This window comes from Anabrus simplex, chromosome 1 (assembly GCF_040414725.1).
Source record: "Anabrus simplex isolate iqAnaSimp1 chromosome 1, ASM4041472v1, whole genome shotgun sequence".
NCBI classification, from domain to species: Eukaryota; Metazoa; Arthropoda; class Insecta; order Orthoptera; family Tettigoniidae; genus Anabrus; species Anabrus simplex.
Window position 1 is genome coordinate 141,158,400 of NC_090265.1, and position 22,027 is coordinate 141,180,426.

A 22,027-nucleotide genomic window follows, 5' to 3' on the forward strand; every position below is an offset into this window, starting at 1 on the left:
CAGTGATATCTATAAGCTAGATACTATGTATACTTTCGTTTCACGGCCAGTATTGTACGAATTTACTCTGGGTTATGCGTCTCTCATGTAGTGGAGTCTTCGATTTTAGCTAGCGGCCAAATTGTGTGCGGCTGAGCGTACATATTTCTTTTATATGCTTTGTCTGTCAGGCAAACTTTAAGTTAAGGAAGCATTTAAAGTAAAGGAATGCGAGTTCTAATTATGTCACCGATATTATATACACGCCAACGCATTTATTTCAGAACTACAATATTTCTGCAGATACTACCCACATGAAGATAAGCAAAGTCGTAGTCACGCCTCCCATACGACGAGGCAGTAAGGCACCGGAACGAGGCTCACAAGTCAGTCCAACAAGGGACGCAAAGAATTCTACCACTGTTTCAAATGAAATGGTCGTAAGAGTAGATGGATGGAAATGGCAAAGCCCATTCCATTATCCACAAATCTCACTTAGGGCGTTGGAGCTCATAATGTCATCCCGACTCGATGCCAAGAACAAAATAAACAATAAAGCCAATGTTGATACAATTTCAAGCACAGCTTGCATTCACACCGCAGCAACAACTCCGTAACTCTAAGTTAAGGTGAGAAATTGTCTTGTTGGGAAAGATGGCTTACTCGCTGGCACAATTACATCTGGGAGCTAGGAGCTAACATACAGGTGCTAACTGCCACAGATAACATCCCTTATAACGTCCAACCTCAAGATTAAATTTAGTAGCGTGTAACGGGGTTACAACACATTGGTGTACAGGGTGGTCAAAATATAAACAAACTAGTGTTGTAGTAGAAGGGAAACAAATGACCAAATATGAACTGTATTCTACTCACTTGAATGAAATAGTCGAGAGTTTTCCTTGTATAACATCTATTTACCCAAATTTCAGCAGTGCCGAGTCAGTTGGTGGGAGCGCCAGACACAACAATGTGCTGGCTGGCAAGGGCTGTCGCATACCGACGGGGCAGTAACGAATGATTATTGAGTGTTACTGGAATAAAATTGGGAGAGAAAACAGGAGAGTTTTTCTAAAATGTCCTTCCACTGCTTTGACCAGCACTAATGTAGTCACTGGAATTTGAAACCTGGAACTGCGGTGGGACTAACCGTCTGAGCTGCGGAGGAGTAAATGTTTTAAATGTCTGTATGTCTGCACCGATTAACACCAATTTCTTTATATAACCGGTAATTTTGAGGTGTTTATGAATACTGAGATCTGTGGTAAGCTAACAACATCCGAGAACATTTGCGAAGTCGAAAAAGGAGCCAAATTATTTCATCAGTGAAACGGAGGGTCAGAAAAAATAAATTGCTTCTGGGATCAAGAGGGTAGGAAGTGAAGCACTGAAAATGAAAATTCACAGCCTGTTTCCAGTCATACGACCGGGTCGGGAATGGAATGAATGAAGGCCCATCTAGCGGCGAGGATAGGAACTGCCGGCTGCCGAAGCCTGTCGTACTCCTCCAGGGCAATGATTAATGACTGACAGATGAAATGAAACTATATTGAAGAGTGTAGCTGGAATGAAAGATGGCGGGGAAAAACCGGTCCCGCTTCCGCTTCGTCCATCACAAATCTCACATGGAGTGACCGGGATTTGAACCACGGAACCCAGAGGTGAGAGGCCGGCGCGCTGCCACTTGAGCCACGAAGGGAATGAAGCATTAACAAAAGAAAATTCTAAACAGTGAATACAACCAACTGTATACAAACACGGGTACATTATTTTTACGAGGCCGTATATTGAAAAGCTGTACACTTCATTTTACCCTCATTCAGTTAGATGGGACATGGAGGATCGCAGCGGTAGAAAATTATTTTACAGCAGGAAATATCAAAGCTATCCACGCTGATGTTTACCCAAATGTGGGTTCAAAATCTAGGATATGAGCTCTACATGTAGAATTTAATCGTATTTGAAGTACAAGAGAGTACCAGTTTTCAAAATAAACAGGAATAAATCGCTTTATATGTCTACCACATACCTGGACCGACCTCAGTGGCACACCTACTCCTAAGGTGTCTGGCACCGTGGCTGCTGACATTTGATCCAAGGGGTTTCGGGTTCGATTTCCAGCCGAGTCTGGAATTTTAATTTTCACTGGTTATTTCCGCTATCTCGGGAACAGAGTGTTTGTACCATCTTCAAAGATTTAATCCCAGATAGGACCCCATCCTCAAAGATGGGCAGGTCGCCTGTGGATGTCAATACCATAGCCCTCTACCAGGCCTCTCTGGAGGCCAGACGCTATTATTATTATTATTATTATTATTATTATTATTATTATTATTATTATTATTATTATTATTATTATTATTATTATTATTAAGGTACTGTAAATTGGGACTACTTTGGTCAGAATTCAAAAATGTATTAGAGCCATCCGGTAGCCAAGTTAGCACTTGTAAGGAAACGGTTTCCTTCTTTTCTGATAGGTTCACAAAACAGGTCACTGTTGCATGTCTTCGTTGCTTTTCGTGGAATACGAAAAGTGACCATCGTACATAATTCAAAACAGGTTAGTTGCTAGTATATTAATTTCCAAATGCTGTAGTTATCGTCGCTCTAACTCGAGGTGGTTTGATGTGTCCTGTTTCAATGATTACTTTGAGACACCACAATTTCTTCTTCTAGCGGTTTAACGTCGCACTAAATCGCAACGCAAGCTTGGGAAAGGGCCAGTGGCCTTAATTAAGGTACTAACCAACATGAACCCGGTGTGAAAATAGGAAACCACGGAACACCATCTTTACGGCTGCCGACAGTGGGGGTTCGAGCCCACACCACTACTCCCGGATGCAAGATCACAGCTGCGCGACCCTTACCACACGGCCAACTCGCTCTGTTTTCTTCTGTTCTTCCAGGGGCAACAATTGCAGTGATTGCTGCCTAGGAGACTGATTACCTCGGATCGAGTAGGGGTATTTCAGTCGCCTTGACAAAGAATACTGCAATGCATTCGAAATGCCGGCAAACTGTACGGAATGTACAGGAAACAACAACACAGTTCAACCCGGAAAAAGAACTAAATAATTCTACACACCGTGGAAGCTTCACTTCTAAGATACACTCAATATGGTTCATAAGGAAATTGTATAATAACTGTTATGATTCTATACAATTGACATGTATGAAACATCGGAAATGTTGTAACATGTACTAACATGTTCACTTCAAACTTCTAATTGCATTTCACATACCAATCTTGACTGTCGAAGTCGGGCTTGCATATTAGTAATAATAACAAATTGTTTTTAAAACATTGAAAAAAATGGAATTGCTCCTAAAATCCTTCATACTCGTGTTCATTTAAATCTGGCATGGGGGAAGTACTGCTTTGCTCCACCTTTCATCTGTAGCTAAATTTAATCAGATTAAGGGCCGGTATTATAATGAAGGTTTAAACTGAAGATTGAGTTAAGCTGTAACCTGAGTTTAAACCGATGTTGAGTCTTAAAATGGCCGGCCTAAGTTAAACTGAGGTGAAGAAGGAAATATACGATCTTTGTAGCAGTGACTTGCGAGAAAAGATGACTGTCGATAATGTTTTGCAGTGACTTGCAAGAAAGGATGACTATCGGTAATGTTTTGTTAATTCTTGTAGGTAAAATGGCGGATAAAAACAAGAAACGTTGTCGTAATTTTACTTGTAAGGAAATGGAATTGCTTGTGCAATTAGTATAGAAAAATTTATACAGTCCGTGAAAGAGTGGCCTTATGCATTCCTCCGAAATCTCCCATTGTAATAAACATACTACCAGAGGCATAAAACCACAATGCTACTAGTAGCTGACTGAGGGGTTCTACAGAATGATTTCTGAAATAAAAGGAAGTTACTTTATTTTCTAAAATTTACACTTTTGACATTCAAACAGTTCAAACAGTCATTTTTACATTCTTACCTTTACGTTGTATGTTTTATTCTAGAACCAATTTACTGAAATAGGGTTATGGCAGTCTGTTTTGTAAGCCTAAACCTATTTTAAAACCTTGTTTCATTCCACATATCCTGTCCAATAGCACCAAGAGGTTTGCTCAAAGTTTAACACCTCCATCCCACGGATGAATCTCCCTTGCTCGAAAAACTCGTGGTGCCCGTGGTCATTCAATAATTTGAACCACTTTTTTCATCATCGCTTAGTATTTCTTCAAAAGCCTCAAAAATATCTTCCAGATCCATTCATTCTGCCATGTTGTAAGGTTATGTATTCTTAAACTTCAGTTTAAACGGTAGATGAGTGACAGTAAAATTAATCTCTAGTTAATCTTAAGTTTTATAATACGCGACTAACAGATAAACCGAAGTTAAAACCGAACCAACAGTTTAAACCTCTATTATAATACCGGCCCTTAGGAATGGAGCAAAGTTAATTTAATTGGCGTATGGCTTTGCGTGCTGGGAGTGTTCGAGAACATGTTCGGCTCGCCTGGTGCAGATCTTTCTATTCGACTCCCGTGGGCGCCCTGCATATCTGGGTGTGAGATGATGATAGTAATGAGGCATGGAGAGGGTAAAACCCAGTGTCGGCACATATCCTGTCCAATAGCACCAAGAGGTTTGCTCAAAGTTTAACACCTCCATCCCACGGACGAATCACCATTAACAGCGTCATATACCCTCGCTCCATCTGATCACTGCGGAGAGGTTTGGAACTGAATCCAGGGTTTTGGCACGCCAGTCATTTCCGTAGTAGTAGAGTAAGGAGAGGAATAGAAAATTGGACTACCTTACGTCTTCAGCCGCGGGTAGTACAGAGGCAGTATGACAACCTTTGTTTCCGTAGAATCTGTAGTATTCGGCGTCACTGTAAATTTTTTAGTACATACGGCAAGTCCCTAGCTTGTAATAGTATGAGTGTACAAAGTCCTGGATAGATGTTGCCAGGATCTGATTCCGAATGTAGGATCTCTGAATGGTGTAGCGTCCTTATCCTGCCATCGACCTGACTTCAATACGAGTCTACGAGTGATGTTTATCTAACACTTGAATTGACATATATTGTTCTATTTTTGTTGGTTTTAGTCTGCGAGTCGCATAGCGCTAATACTGTTAAAATTTAGAACATTCAACCCACTGACTGAGTACTTCAAGGTAGCAAATTTAATAAAAGTACAATTAGAAAAACTGCTAAACAGCGATCTTCTACATTAACTGAGGAAATAAAACGTCAAAAATATAATGTGCAACGATTTCAACAGATGCAGTGCAAAATAAATTTGTTCACTTTCTGACGTAGTAATACACAGACAGGTTTCTCGCCGACTCTGGGATTGGAAACGACTAGGACTGGAAAGGTGGTGGTAGCGATATTAAGTAAGATGTAATCCTGATATACTAAATACAGTGGGTTGGGATATAGTACCATATCTGAAGTACTTGTTTGATTTTTGTTTGCATGAAGGAACTTGACCAAATGAATGGAGAGTTGCTATAGTAGCCCATGTATATAAAGGAAAGGGTGATAGACATAAAGCTGAAAATTACAGGCCAGTCAGTTTGACATGCGTTGTATGTAAGCTTTGGGAAAGCATTCTTTCTGATTATATAAGACATGTTTGCAAAATTAATAAATGGTTTGATAGAAGGCAGTTTGGATTTAGGAAAAGTTATTCCACTGAAGCCCAACTTGTAGGATTCCAGCAAGATATAGCAGATATCCTGGATTCAGGAGGTCAATTGGACTGTATCACGATTGACCTGTCTAAAGCATTTGATAGAGTAGATCATGTGAGACTACTGGCAAAAATGAGTGCAACTGGACTTGACAAAAGAGTGACTGAATGGGTGGCTCTGTTTCTAGAAAATAGCTGAGAATTAGAGTAGGTGAGACTTTATCTGCCCCTGTAAATATTAAGAGGGGAATTCCTCAAGGCAGTATTATTGGACCTTTATGTTTTCTTATATATAAATATCAATTATATGTGCAAAGAAATGGAATCAGAGATAAGGCTTTTCGCAGATGATGTTTTTCTGTACAGAGTAATAAATAAGTTACAAGATTGTGAGCAACTGCAAAATGACCTCGATAATGTTGTGAGATGGACCGTAGGCAATGGTATGATGATAAACGGGGATAAAAGTCAGGTTGTGAGTTTCACAAATAGGAAAAGTCCTCTCAGTTTTAATTACTGCGTTGATGGGGTGAAAGTTCCCTTTGGGGATCATTGTAAATACCTAGGTATTAATATAAGGAAAGATTTTCATTGGGGTAATTACATAAATATGATTGTAAATAAAGGGTACAGATCTCTGCACATGGTTATGCGGGTATTTAGGGGTTATTGTAAGGATGTAAAGGAGAGAGCATATTTGTCTCTGGTGAGACCCCAACTAGAGTATGGTTCCAGTGTATGGGACCCTTACCAGGATTACTTGATTCAGGAACTGGAAAAATCCAAAGAAAAGCAGCTCGATTTGTTCTGGGCGATTTCCGACAAAAGAGTAGCGTTACGAAAATGTTGCAAAGTTTGGGCTGGGAAGACTTGGGAGAAAGGAGACGAGCTGCTCAACTAAGTGGTATGTTCCGAGCTGTCAGTGGAGAGATGGCGTGGGAGGACATCAGTAGACGAATAAGTTTGGATGATGTCTTTAAAAGTAGGAAAGATCACAATATGAAGATAAAGTTGGAATTCAAGAGGACAAATTGGGGCAAATATTCGTTTATAGGAAGGGGAGTCAGGGATTGGAATAACTTACCAAGGGAGATGTTCAATAAATTTCCAATTTCTTTGCAATCGTTTAAGAAAAGGCCAGGAAAACAACAGATAGGGATTCTGCCACCTGGGTGACTGCCCTAAATGCAGATCAGTAGTGACTGATTGATTTGTCTGATGTGAAAGTGGCGAACCACAGGAAACAATGGATTAATGACTGTGGCGTTCGAACTCACTTCAGCTACACGACCCATACCACGTAGCCAATTCGCACGGTAAATAAAATACAGATCTCCCATGAACACTTACTGAATTCTCGCCGAAACCCGCTTTAAAGGAAACTTCTCTATTATTTTTAAAAAAATTTATTATTTGCTTTACGTCGCACCGACACATAGGTCTTATGGCGACGATGTAATAGGAAAGGGTTAGGAGTGGGAAGGAAGCGGCCGTGGCCTTAATTAAGGTACAGTCCCAGCATTTGCCTGGTGTAAAAATGGAAAACCACGGAAAACCATCTTCAGGGCTGCTGACAGTGGGGTTCGAACCCACTATCTCCCGGATGCAAGCTCACAGCTGCGCGCCCCTAACCGCACGGCCAACTCGCCCGGTACTTCTCTATTACTAATCAAAATCATATACACTCAACGATGACACTCTACGACCATATTTAAGACTATATAAAAAGCAATATAAACCGACATCAGTTATTCCACTTAGACAGCAACCATGCAAGAGCACACCTAAAAAATTCTAATTTCGGCTTCACTTATGTCAGAGCATACCCAAACCACCTAGACATTAACATACGAAACATCTCGTTGTAATGGTTTGTGAAGTGTAGCTGGCGAGAGCTCATGCATAAAACAATATTTACTTCTGTCTGGAGAGCTATGAATAATACGACTCAACCAGCAGACTAATAGTTATCTATACAATTCTCAAGCGCTATATTTCGCTGTGCCACTTTTATCCACATCATAATTACAGGCTTCCTATAAACGAAACTACAAAGTGGAGAGTAAAGAGTGAGAATTCTATGTGGTTCTAAAAGTCGGTGCTTCAGTTAATCAAATTTAACCGAGAGACGAATATAGTGCATTTGTCCTATCAGCTGAAAATTTTGATAATAAAATGTAATTTCTTTATTATTGTTGGTGATTTCTGTATTATATATATTTAGCTTATGGCCTTTAGTGCCAGGAGTGTCTGGGGACAAGTTCGGCTCGCAAGGTGCATGTCTTTCTACTTGACTCCCATGGGCGACCTGCACGCCTGGTTGTGAGATGTTAATAATAACGAGGTACGGAGAGGGTGAAACCCAATGTTGTCATATGCCCTAGTCCTGTTGAATAACACTAAAGGGTCTGCTCAAGGCTTAATGTCTCCATCCAACGGACGAATCACTATCAACAGCGTCACATGCCCTTACTCCATATGCGCACTGCGGAGGGGTTTGGAACTGAACCCAGGATTTTGGCACGCAATCTAGTGTTTAGAAATATTATACGATCACCTCCCCTACCCTCCCGGCCAACGTTCTGACAGTGATATATTTTCCATCAATGAGATTCGAACCGGTAAATCAAGGAAGCAGACCATACAGATTTGATGTCATAACGATCATAGCCACCAGGCGGCCCGTTGTTGTTGATGATGATTATGATGATGATAATTGTCTTATAGGGCCAGATACCTCGCCGTCAGTTTCTTTATTGATATCGTTGGATAACTTAATCCATATCAGAACAGGAGTTGACACACTGGAAGTCACGAGTTTGATCCTAGTTCTACTACCTAGACTTGGTAACTACATTCCTATGATCGAACCTACTAGAAGTCAACTCATTCAAGAGAATGGTGGTTGAAATGAAAATGCGTTGATTTTACTTTGTACCGTACTTGAATTCCACAACACTTGGACATAAATGAAATATATTAAGATATCATTAAAATTTGTATTAACTGTATTAAATGTCTTTAAGTTCGATATTTATTTTCTTATTCAGAGAATACAGTAAAACACTATTTCAGGTTAAGAACACTAGCAATTTCGCTTCCTAAAGAGATTTCTCCGCACACATGGCCGTAAACTGCGGCTGGAATACTAGTACGTCTTCTCAGCACAGCTAAAAGGGTTGGACTGGGGCGTTCAGTATACAAGGGAATCAAGTCACAATAAGAATGTTTTGAGAAAAATAGACATAAAGGTTTTGCTGAATAATTAATTACAGGAAGACGTTTACAATGTTTTAAAGTGTTTCAATAATAGAAGTTATTTTGTACAATGTATTCGCATATTACAAAAGGGTAAATATAAGTGCTAATACATGCTAACTAAAATAGAAAAGTAAAGTTTTGGACTTGATTCTTTTGTGCTCTGAATGTATTGAACTTGTACCTTGGATTTGGACTTGATTCTTTTGTGCTCTGAATGTGTTGTACTTGTATCTTCACTTTTATAAAGTAACCAACTCATAGTCAGCCAGATGATGTCATAACCATCAACCGGTTTTTTTTCTGTTCGTTACTGAATTCTCCTAGTTTCTGGTGGATAAGAAGTCTGAGAATTTCATTCCAATTACCTCAAATCCAGGGGACGTTTTCTTTGCTTGTCTAACGATATCCATCCAATCATTTGGTGCGTAAAAGTGCGAGATTGTCCTACTGGCTTTCTCCACTAAACTAAAATCACTGTCATTAGGTAAGTAATAATGTCCTGATACCAAGAATTTGTGATCAATGGCTGAGACTATCATGCTCGGATCTTGACACAACTTCATCCGAGACAATGACATTTTAATTAAATCTCACACACCGACAAAGCAAACCATCGAAACTGTGCCAATGGACATGTTCCCATTGTGCTCTGAACAAAGGACTGCTTCCCTCCGTGCTCAACAGAATTGCCAATCATATAACAGTTATTTACATTATCTGGACATGAATCTTTTATGCTCTGAAAGCAGCTTCATAAATAGTACTTAAAGGTGGAATAAGTCCAAAATGACCAAAAATGGACTTGATTCCCTTGTGCTCTGAACGCCCCATATCTTCAAATGCCTAGTTTTATTGAGCAGAGAATGTAAATTTTATCTTTCGCCATGAAGAGAATATTAAATTTTAAATTCACGATGTAATCAGATATATTCTGAAAAGCATTTATGAAATACCAAGAGTATTCGGCAAGGGACAAATTCACCTACAAAATACAATCATTGCATGATGCTTTTAAGGCAGTTTTTCAAAATAAAATGCTTTCATATATATCCTACTGTAGTAACTAATACTGTTGCGATTCAACAGGTGCCTACATTTAGTAGGCTATAGAGTAATGCAGATATCAAACAGAAGGCGATCAAGCGAATCTAATTGCCTTTCTCCGGTTCGTGTGCTAGCGGCTGTTGGCTTCTCTTGAACTCGAGCTGATGGGCAATGTAACCTGCGTCTTCCTTAATTAAATTAATAGCATAATTCGTGTGAAAGCAGTTATGTCTGATATCAGTATCTGCCATAAGATAAACAGATCACTATAATGGTGAGCTTTGTTGTTTCAGGGGCTCACCACGATCAAAAAATGATTTTAAAAATATTACGTTAAGAGGAGCCATGTTTTTAAAAGCTTGCAACAACTGTGTGATGAAATGAAATGGCGTATGCGTATGGCTTTTAGTGCCGGGAGTGTCCGAGGACATGTTCGGCTCGCCAGGTGCAGGTCTTTTGATTTGATCCCGTAGGCGACTTGCGCGCCGTGATGAGGATGAAATGATGATGAAGACAACACATACACCCAGTCCCCGTGATAGCGAAATTAACCAATGATGGTTAAAATTCCGACTCTGCCGGGAATCGACCAAAGGCCAGTACGCTAACCATTTAGTCATGGAGCCGGACAACTGTGTGATAAATCTTGTGGAACAAGTTATGGAGACAAAACTCGGAATAGTCTATGACATTTAAAAAAATTCATATCTGTCTGCAAGTTTTATCATACTGGTGTCCCATATCAATAAACAGTGACGATACGAATCCAATCGAGAATAAATCATTACACATATTTCAAAATGAATATGTATGTATGTTCAGTCCTCAGCCCTGAGGCTGGTTGGATCCTCAACAGCTCCGCCATCAGCTGTCATAGATGGCCTAGGCATCACTGAAGAGGCGTACTAGGGAAATGAGGAGTGAGGTAGTTTCCCGTTGCTTTCCTCACCGAGCCAGAAATTGCTATTACATATCAGTCTGCCAAGCCTACTGAAATGCATGCACCAACCAGCCCTATGAGCAACATTTTCACATCATTCATAGCAGGGACTGGCTGCAGAAGGAATGGCATTACTAGCATCGCTCATACCTTAGTCACTTTCATATTGTCAAAGCCAAGGATAAGACTGTGACAGATCAATGAAAGTAACAAAATTGCTCTAGCCCATTCCAGAAGACATAGTGCAGTGTAAACACTAGGTCCTGCCAGCAAAGGCATCAAATCGCACCATATTTGATATGGGTATATCTTTTCTTCGAATTTTATATTATACAGTACCTACACTAGTGGAAATGCATTGGAGAACACTCGGTAGTAGTTCACGTATCTGTCCGTAAGTTGTAGGCCAACACTACACCCACGTCAGATAACTTGCGCTACGCACACTGTAGTGGTGAAGTTTGGTTCGGTTCTAACGTCACTGACTGCTCAGTAGGCAAGGCAGTTATCCATTGTCTACAAATATTACCTCGCTGTAAGCTCACCAGGTGGCCATGATCGTTAAGGCTCAAGTCTATATGGTCTGAGACAGTGTTTAGCCGGTTCGAGTACTATTGGTGGAAAAAAAAAAAATCACCACCAGAATGCCGGTCGGAAGGGTCGGAGAGGTGGTGGTATACAATTCCTAACCAATGGACTGCGCTGTGCCAGTGAAAATCCAAGAAGACAGGCTCAGATGGTACGGTCACGTTGCACGGAGGAACGAGAACTATGTGGGGCTAGTGGGGAGGAAGGTTCCAAAGATGGAAGATGAATGCTAAAGGAAGAGAGGGCGGATTAAGTAAAGATGGAGCTAATCTGGGAAGACCTCACGGAGAAAGGTCTAGATGAAGAACTGGGAAAAGACAGAAAGAAATGGAGCAGGCTAAATAAAAATGTGACCTTGAATGAAACAATAAGCAGCAGGAATTATTATTATTATTATTATTATTATTATTATTATTATTATTATTATTATTATTATTTTCTTTACGTCGCATCGACACAGACAAGTCTTATGACGACGGTAAAAATAAAAAGAGTGGCAACTAAATAAAGCAAGCAGTCAAGGAAGGAAGGAAGGAAGGAAGGAAGGAAGGAAGGAAGGAAGGAAGGCAATTATTACCTTTTCTAACGCATGCAATTGGGTACCTGTTCCAATTCTTGTTCTTTTGTGATGCATATTTGTGACGGATATAAGTACACATTGTACAGACTGAAGGCTTTGTAGACTACGACTCTCCGTAGGAACTAGAGCCTGAAGCTTCTTGTATTTCAAGGTCTCACATTTTCCTGACACAGCACCCTACTGTGCTCCGAATGCCCTGCAATGTGACCTTGCTGACTTAAGTCGTTGAACTGTTGTCAAGTTTGGTCTATAACTCAAGGTCTTACGTGCTCGTGGTCTAGTTTGTACTAGCGTTCCGTGCATAGTACACTTTGTAAAATACTGCGAAAGTATTCGGAAGTTCTGGGGAGAATGGTCCCTTTACTAACATTTGTTTCGATCTTCCTCAAAATTTTCTGCAGTTTGTACTACCGTGAACCAGAATAACGCATAGCACGAAGAGAACCATATGGCACCGAGAAACGAACGATAAATTTAATTCAGGAGAAAACCTACCATCTAAAATCTTCCCGTTTCGTTGTCTCTCTCTTGACTAATTTCAACTTCTTTTCTTTTTTTCTTTTTCAATTTGCTTTACGTCGCACCGACGCGCATAGGTCTTACGGCGATGATGAGATATGAAAGGGTTAGGAGTGCGAAGGAAGCCGACGTGGCAATAATTAAGGTACAGCCCTAGTATTTACCTGGTGTGAAAATGGGAAACCACACCACCGAAAACCATCTTCAGAGCTGCCGACAGTGGGGGTTGATAGGTTAACGCCGGATACGTTTTTTGCGAAACTTCTACAATTCTCGCGTTCCGAGTCGCGAAATCTATAAAGCTTGTTTTATTGCTAGAAAATCTATCTTCACAAAAACAAGTTATATAAAATACTAAACCTTCCAGACAGTCTCAATCGACTGACTGGTGGTTAGATTGAAGTAGATTATCATGCATCAATGACATGATCAGAACGTTTCGATTCACTTCTTCTTCTTCTTCTTCTTCTTCTCATAATAATAATAATAATAATAATAATAATAATAATAATAATAATAATAATAATTGTACGACCTCGCCTACGGGGTTGCAAGTGTTCTGGAAGGTGCCTATTCGGCCTGTATACAAATTTCAGGGCTGAAAACGTGTTAACATCTAGCAACGAAGCGAAAGTCAGGTGGACGTTATCTAAGGTTGAGATGATTTTGTGGATGGTTGCAAAATGCGTAACCAGAGGTCTTTAATGTGCCAACAATTATGACCTAGAGCGCGGGAGTTCTTAGAAAACCAACTGTCTCGGTTGAGATCAAACCTGCGAACTTGAGATCATACGTCGGACACACCTGGCCAATATATGTGTATCTATTCCTAGCATAAATACTGTAAGCTGATTTTTGTACACTACATACACATGATGCTGCCCATGTTGGAATCTTGTAGAACAACAGTTAGTGATCAGTAAAACTGAACAAGAAAGCATGTGGATGGTGATGCTTGCCCGGTATTAGTTGGTGAGTGGATTTATCTACTAACGACAATCTGTTCGTGTCAAATAGCGGTTACATCCCTGCAATAAACATCCAATATGTAAAGAACATATTACAATACTCGGAAAATTTAACCATCTGATATCATCTGTCCCAAATTAATATGCCCTGTCGCCAATAACAGTGCGGAGATAGCGGGGTCGAAACTACAATTGCATATGGAACTACAAAGATGAAGTGATACGAAAGGACGCAGTATTTCTCAAGCAAGTAAAGGTAAAATGAATAAAACTGGAATATTCTGGAACTTGCGCATTTAAAAGGCATAGGAATAATAATAATAATAATAATAATAATAATAATAATAATAATAATAATAACAATAATAATAAAGTTAAAGAAATGACCCTTGGCAGATTACGTGAAAACAAAATTGATTTACAGTGTTTGGCCTTCGCTGATGACTTAGCAGTGTTGTCCAATAACAGACAGGAAGCGATTGCCAGAACAGGACTCCAGATGGACAACCAACCAATGAAAACCCAATATGGCAAAATATCCCAAGTGTCTAAATTCAAATACCTGGGAGAAGTCACCCAACCTTCAGGGCTCAATCGTGAAGCAAAACAAAGTCTCTAAACTACAAAGAGCATACAGATTCACTTGGAGCAGATATAACAAAAACATCTATATCCCGAAATGCAAAATTAAGACATTATAACATTGTAATGAAGCCTGAAGCACTATACGCCCCTGAAATACTGATCACTGGGGGAAGATCATTGATTAAAGATGTAGAAAAGCAAGAAAGAAAAATCTTAAGGAAAATGTTTGGACCAGTCTGTACAGGGGGAATTAGGATGATAAGGAAATATCATGACCTTACCAACACTCAGAGAATATCTCAGACACATTTACGAAAAGACGTTTGAAATTTTACGGACACATTCTCAGAATGAGTAATCAGAGATTGACTAAAAGATTTCTCAATGAAAATAAAAATACAATTGGCTGCTGGAAGTTGGAAAAGATATTCAGGAAATAGGCTTCACAGATGACGTTGTGTTAGATCTAAGTTCAGGAAATTAGTCGATAATCACCACTTTAAACATCATCCAACACTACCACCAACAAAACTTGGTGAGAAGATCGCAACAAAAGCCACAGCGAGAAGGTGAAGAGATTTTGGGAGAAGAAAACGGCAACGACATCAGCTAAATAAGTTCAATCGGCTCCTTAGTTGGGCATAACGAAGAAAGAAAGAAAGAAAGAAAGAAAGAAAGAAAGAAAGAAAGAAAGAAAGAAAAATGATGATGCTTGTTGTTTAAAGAGGCCTAACTTCTAGGTCATCGGCCCAAGACAGAAAAAGAAAGAAAGAAAGAAAGAAAGAAAGAAAGAAAAAGAAATAATAATAATAATAATAATAATAATAATAATAATAATAATAATAGGCATACTATTGTTTAATTAGGGAAGTGTGACAGTGCACTAGCAACGTCAGTGAAGCTGTGTGTGAACATTTTGACTATAATGCCTGTATTTTGTGTAAGACTATAAAAGGGATAATTCAACGTATTTAAGGCTAATTCATATAGTCAAAATTCATGGACTTGGGACAAAGATGGATTGGAAGTCAACTTTCGTCTATCCTTGAAATATATTTCGCGCTTTTTCGTGTGAAATTTAGTGAAATACTGGGAAGGTGACTGCTCACAGTTAGTTTATGGCCGCTTTCTTCCCAATTAACTTCTTGATACAGATTTGTGCAACAATAAAATGGTTTATTACACAGATCTCACACGCTTAGCAAGTACCCAGGGCTGAAGATCACAAGGTTCCATATGTATATAGATAGATAGATAGATAGATAGATAGATAGATAGATAGACGTGATGAATGTAGAGTAAATTACAAATTCAGCCTACAGGTTGATGTCACAATTTTATCCATGTACCCTTTAACCGAGTCCAGTAAGGAAGTAAATTAATTGAAATAAACTACATCTCCGAACAAACCATACATTGCATTATTTATTTTTCGCACTGATTTACAATAAAATTCCACGTTCTAAATTGGATACAACAATACGCGGAAATGGCACATCTACTTAAATATCTTGACAAACTGGTAACAGTTAAGCCATCCTCCAACATGGAAAATTTTATTAATTTGGTAGTTAATATACTGTATCACCTAACAAGATTTATTCAACTAGAACAAAGCTACTAATTACTTCGGTAGGGTGAGAAATTTCTACAGAAAGTAATATTATATTTTCTGTAACAGTTAGCTTAAGTGTTTAATTTACAGACCAATAAAACTATAACCCCATCGTGGGATAAAGTTGCTACTTTGCCTCTGAAAATTAATAATAGGGCTGAGAAAGCAGCTTATCAAACTCCTCAAATATAGATATGAAAACATATTGTGCACAACAAAATATTGTACCATAACACAAATTCAGCAGTGCAAGTGATACAAGAATACAAAGTTAATTTCAATTACAACAAACTTCGCCTGCGAGCACAGTAAATGTAACTGTACTGGAATTAAGATGAGAAGAAAATCACAAGAAAAAGTCAACAAACCCACATGACCAACAACGCATGAAATTTATCACTTTTAATTATGAATAAATACCTTGTAAATGGCAAGAAGAAGACCTCTTCGGTATGAGGATGATACTTACCTGAAAAAAAGAACAAACAACATTATGAGAGCGATCAAGCTAATATATATATTTCATTTACAGAATTCAAAAAGTGTTTAACTGTTAATTAACGTATCACAATTATCAAGCCGTTCGTTAAAATTTTCGAAATAGAAATTCATTCTGCTGACAGTCCTAATTTAGCACCCACAACAAGCTGTGACATACTAGGCAGTAGTAATATATTGTTAGTCGCTTAAAGAGTAGCATGCAGAACATGCAATGAACGAGTAGTTGCAGGCGATTCTCCTCCACGAGTTCAAACAAATATCATAATGCTACTTATTAAAATTCCCTTCATTTGTTACACATTTTAAGAAATTCTGGAATTTCCCTGAGTTAAATATTTTAAAACTCCACCGACTGTATGGGGATTCGATCCAGCAATCTTGAGCTTTTAAGCTACGTGTCTAACAAACAATAGCGCACCAGTCAACTCAAAGTAAGAGATAGTGTAGAGTAGAAACCGAAGAGACAAAGTGGGCGAGGCATGTAGCGATGAAGCTACATGTAAACCATATGTGGAGAGTGAGAGAGCCCCGCTCTTTGAGCTAACGGCATGAGCGCGGAACAGCCGAGAGCAGCTGACTTCTTACAGTTTGTGCTGTAAGGACTAGATGGCGATATGCGGAGTCAAGGCGCAAGCAAAGCCACAGCAATGTACCTGCCTGCGAGGACTATCGTACAGTTCGTTATGTCGTTCATTGTTTATGCTGTACTCCTAAGCAAGCTTTTATGTTGGTCTGCAGTATTTCTATGAGTACAAGCAGTAGTCGAAGGAGTATTGAGTTACCACATGTCAAAATAATTTTGAAGAAGAAGAAATTCATTCACGTCCCACTGAATACTTTCACGGTTTTCGGAGACGCCAAGGTGCCGGAATTTTGTCCCACGTGAGGTTTTACATACCGGTAAATATACACGAGACTAACGTATTTGAGCACCTTCAAATACCACCGGACAAAGCCAGAATCGAACCTGTCAACTTGGGCTCAGAAAGTCAACGCCTTAACCATCTGAGCCACTCAACCCGGCTAATTAATTTCGTTTCCTATGCATAACCTAATGAAGCGAATCTAATTAAACGTATTTACTTAGCACAAGGCGTTTGTATACAAAATAACTTGCTTTGTTTCCTCACCATAATCTAATACACTGAACAGAACGAGACATTAGTTACAATAAAAATCGTTAAAAATTTAAATCTGTTTGGACACGCTCACCTTCACTAGGTGTAACTATGAGCCGTGCAAGCAGCTGCTAGGCTGTACGTTCCGTCAGAGCGCATACTCTGCTCTCCTTTACCTGCCTGAGCCGGAGCGTTGGTTATTGAGCCAAATTGTGCCCGCCTTTGATCTAAACATACTATTCATTGGCGATTTGAAAAAAAAAAGTCCCCCAGTAACCACCCTGCACAATGATGAGTAGGCTATATTTACACTGATTAACAACTTTATGAATGAAGTCACTGTAAGAAATTTGGCTAAGAATAATGTATTTCAGCATCAATCATTTTTAAACATTACCAGAATAACAATATGAATTCGGATACGTAGGAAGCACAAAACATAACCCAATATTAGGAACACATGTTTGAAATGCAATAATCCCTCTTCCTTAGCTACGAAGAGGAGCTCTTTCGCACTAGAACCAATGATCAAGGTGAGTTTTCTTCGACAACGATACACATACAGGACAGTGGCTGAAGTACGATAAACTCCAGTAACACCTACTTAAACGTCCGACACTGGGAAGTGCTTGAGAGAAACATCATATTGAAGGAATGTTAGTGAATCAGCCTTGTTTCATCCGCGGCCTTAGTGCAACATCAGCTAACATTAACACATTATCTAGTGTCTTCTGCAACGTTCATACTCATTTACAAATTAAAGCTCGCGCATTCGTCGTCCCCGCCCTCCAAAAAATACTGCCATTGACAAGCCAACAAAGGAAGTCAAGCCGTAATAGAGTATCAAACGAAATGAGTTAAAATAGGAATGAGAGAGTATTGCGTTTACCAATGCAAGCTTTTTTTAATTATTATTATTTTTTAAAGCAAACATGAAGGACGCATTTCTGGTAGACCACGAACTTGTGAGAGGCATCAGTAGGCTGGTATTTGCAGAAGGCATACACCCCAGTACAACATGAGTGGACTATGGTGTTATTAAGTATAAATTCTAGTGCGAATCTGCAGGCTTATCACGAGTATCTATTACACCAATAACATACTGAAACCAGTAGATGGGCCCATTATGCTCGAATTTTGGTTCCCCACAAAACCATCATCACCATCAGCAGCAGCAGCAGCACCAGCATCAAATTAATAGGGTATTAGTCCATGCAAGCCATCCCCCAGGCGATAGTTCGGTGATTACACATGGCATGTCTTCTTTAACGATAGTGACATTTCATTTGTGGCCCTTTACATCACCAAATCTAACTAAAATTTCTGAGATGTCATCAAACGGTCAGGAATGGTCATAAAGCGCATTAATAGTGTGCAGATACTGCAAATCTGAGTGAAATTTTAATTTCTTCGGTACTGCATAAAACATATCCTGTATTACACGTCAATCACAACTGCCTCATAGTCTCGAATGTTTAGAAACAGCATGCAAATGAAACTACAATTTTTGGAAGACTTCAAAGGTAGACAGTGAATCCCTTTAGTTATTCAGAGAGACATGTGTTGGAGAAGCCTCGTATTCTCTGCATCATATTCTTTTCGAAGGTTCAAATAGTTTGTTTTGCCTAGTACAAATTATAATCAATTTCTACTAAAAGAAGAATGACACACGTTAAGAGTAGTAAAATTATTATATCTATCTATCTACAGGACATGGATAGATATATAGACAGGGTGAGTCAGCTAAGACGTTCACCTCGTATTGTTCGTAAACCGTTGAAGGCATCGAAATATTTCACTTTCAGTAATATTATCAAGAGGCTCATAATTGAGCTTGCAGTACTTTTCCAAAGCGTCATTATCCGCCGAAATAACTGTATTAACTTTGTTTCTCTTTTATTTGTTTCTTTTTAAATGACTTCAAAATTTCTACACCTAGCATTAGCATCATGATAACTGTAAATTCGGATGTGCAATTATTTTCAAAATCCAACAATAGTTTTGAGTTGATAGATGTGTTGACACAATAACAAGTGGTCTATTACTATGTAATAATTCGATACTAAATTACATTCATCGCGAGAGCATAAAACATCCCATATTATATGCAGTGGCATAATTTTGCCCAGAAAAATATACTAGTAACTATGTACATAATCCCAATATCCCATTAGTACATGGTGTTTTAGGACGGTTGAAAATATGTTTTTTTTAGAACTAACATTCATAGAACAAATTAAAAATATTATTTATTTAATGTCCCTTCGCTTGCTATAGATTTTAAGACACGCCAGTGTGTATGAATGCTGTCCCGGAGGAGTTCATTAATGTGCCGGAAGCCAACGACAGGGAGTTGTCAACCAAGCAGCCTCAGTTGTCAACGAATTCAACCATGATCGAATCCGCTATCTGTGATTAACAACAAAAATTATTACTATATTCAAAATAAAGGCCCATATTTTCGAAGACGTGCTCCCATCTCTACGTCAGCATCCCAATTGGTTCGTAATACCAATCCTCGGATTTGGTTGGTGTCAGCAATGGCACCCGGCCATAAAAATGGGCCCAGTCCACGCGTGCGACACAATCACATCCGCATCTTTAGCAGTGTGTGAGAGAAGAAGAAGATCAATCCTTGAAATTGCAGGTGAAAAACTTTGCACAGGCATCTACGGCGTTTTCAAGATTATCCAATCGTTTACGCCAAACGATGTTGCAATGAACCGGAACGTATTAATTCTGGACTGTATGTTGGTCAAGATAGAAATTATATTCGATTTGTCCGAGCTCAATAGCTGCAGTCGCTTAAGTGCGGCCAGTGTCCAGTATTCGGGAGATTGTGGGTTCGAACCCCACTGTCGGCAGCCCTGAAAATGGTTTTCCGTCGTTTCCCATTTTCACAACAGGCAAATTCTGGGGCTGTACCTTCATTAAGGCCACGACCGCTTCCTTCCCATTCCTAGCTGTCCCATCGTCGCCATAAGACCTATCTGTATCGGGGCGACGTAAAGCAGCTTGTAAAAATATTCGATTTGAATCCTGTGACAATCTTACTCTACGTGCTAGAACAGTATAATGCGGTATAGCGCGATTTCCATCGATTAAAGCAGAGTAATTTCCTCAAACCTTTCTAAACCCGAACCAGTTGCTCACAATACAATTCTGAGTCAACTTCACGGTCATTACGACCAATCAGAAGGGAACATCGTCCACTGCACAGATTGGCCTTAACAATCTACTGATTGAGGTTCTTTATCAAGTACTGATTCCTCTTCTCAGGATTAAGCAAACAGAGCCTTTTATCATCGCATGTCATAATGAGTTTCCAGATCAGTACTCTTGCAACATTTTCAGAAATAGTCTGCAGATATGAACTTGTCGTTGGTCATGAACTGTGGTTAATTGCAATAGATCTACATGTCGAATTTTGTGCCCAAGTGTCGAGTTGGTGGAAATGTGTAGCAACTGTAGCCTCAGGAACATTAGTGATTACCGGCAAATCCCGGCTACCGGTAAGTGACACTTCTCCGGGTACTCGGCGTAGAACTTTATTTTCTACAACTGAAAGTCGTCCTGAGAGAGGTTTTCCTTCAAGGCTAGTATCTCCATAATTGATTCGACGGAACCAATTTCATAATTTTCTAAAACTTACTTCTCTTTCAACTTATATCTCCAGTTACCGACTTCATACTTAAATTATTTCTCCAAAGGGAAATAAGAAGTACCTGGATTGAAATTATGTTGTCGCACAAATCTCATTATGTATTGAAGTATTCTTCAAAATAGTACTCATAAACACACACGCACACGCATCTCCGTTATAGACTCATGCCTTTCAGCGTTCAGTCACTAAGCCTCAGTGAATTTACTAAACTCTTCACAATCCTCCATTTGCAACTAGCTCTGTGGCCTCATTAAGTTCCATACTTCTTATCTCTAAATCATTAGAAACTGAGTCTAACTATCGCCATCCTGATCTCCCTCTACGTCTCTTACCATCCCTCACTGAGTCCATTATTCTCCTAGGTAATCTATCCTCCTCCATTCACCTCACATCGTCGGACTGAGTAACTCGGACGGTAGAGCGCTTGGCTTTCTGAACACAACTTGGGAGGTTCGATCCTGGCTCAGGCCGGTGGTATTTGAAGGTGCTCAAATACGTCAGCCTCGTGTCGGTAGCTTTACTGACACGTTAAAGTATTCCTGCGGGATAAAATTTCGGCACCTCAGCGTCTCCGAAAACCATAAAAGTAGTCAGTGCAACGTAAGATCAATAACATTATTATTATCATCATCATCATCATCATCATCACTTCACATGGCTCCCCAGCCCTCTCCTACGTAACATTCTCCATTCACTCGCCGTGCACCCTGCTCGGAGGGCACCAAGGAGAGATCCAGCCCCAAGCAGCAACAGTCAGCAGCCCTGATAGCCGGCACGCCCACTACTACCACTCCAGTACCGCACCAGCGACTTCAAGTGTCACTACAGCGGCAATCGAACAAATCTATCTGACAGTTTGATGTCCTGGGTTCGTGACTTGTCTGTGGCGTTAAACACTCAAAAACCTAGCCCTGTCACGACCCAGGCAACAAGTTGTGTGTTTTAGCCCGGTCCGCAAGGGCATCTGACCACCCAGTACTTCAAACGTACCTCTCCTCCCCCGCCAT

At 39.6% G+C, this 22,027-nt stretch overlaps 1 protein-coding gene across 5 annotated transcripts in view; it reads right to left on the minus strand.

Moving 5' to 3' along the window:
* tgo (Aryl hydrocarbon receptor nuclear translocator homolog tgo) overlaps window positions 1-22,027 on the minus strand; it is a 778,633-nt gene that overhangs the window by 315,028 nt on the left and 441,578 nt on the right. The window contains exon 2 of one of the 5 annotated variants that reach the window (XM_068230411.1): window positions 16,158-16,206. The exons of the other annotated variants lie outside the window; for them this stretch is intronic. The gene's annotated coding sequence lies outside the window, so the exon portion shown is untranslated. The remainder of the gene's footprint in view (window positions 1-16,157; window positions 16,207-22,027) is intronic. 5 annotated transcript variants of the gene reach the window in all.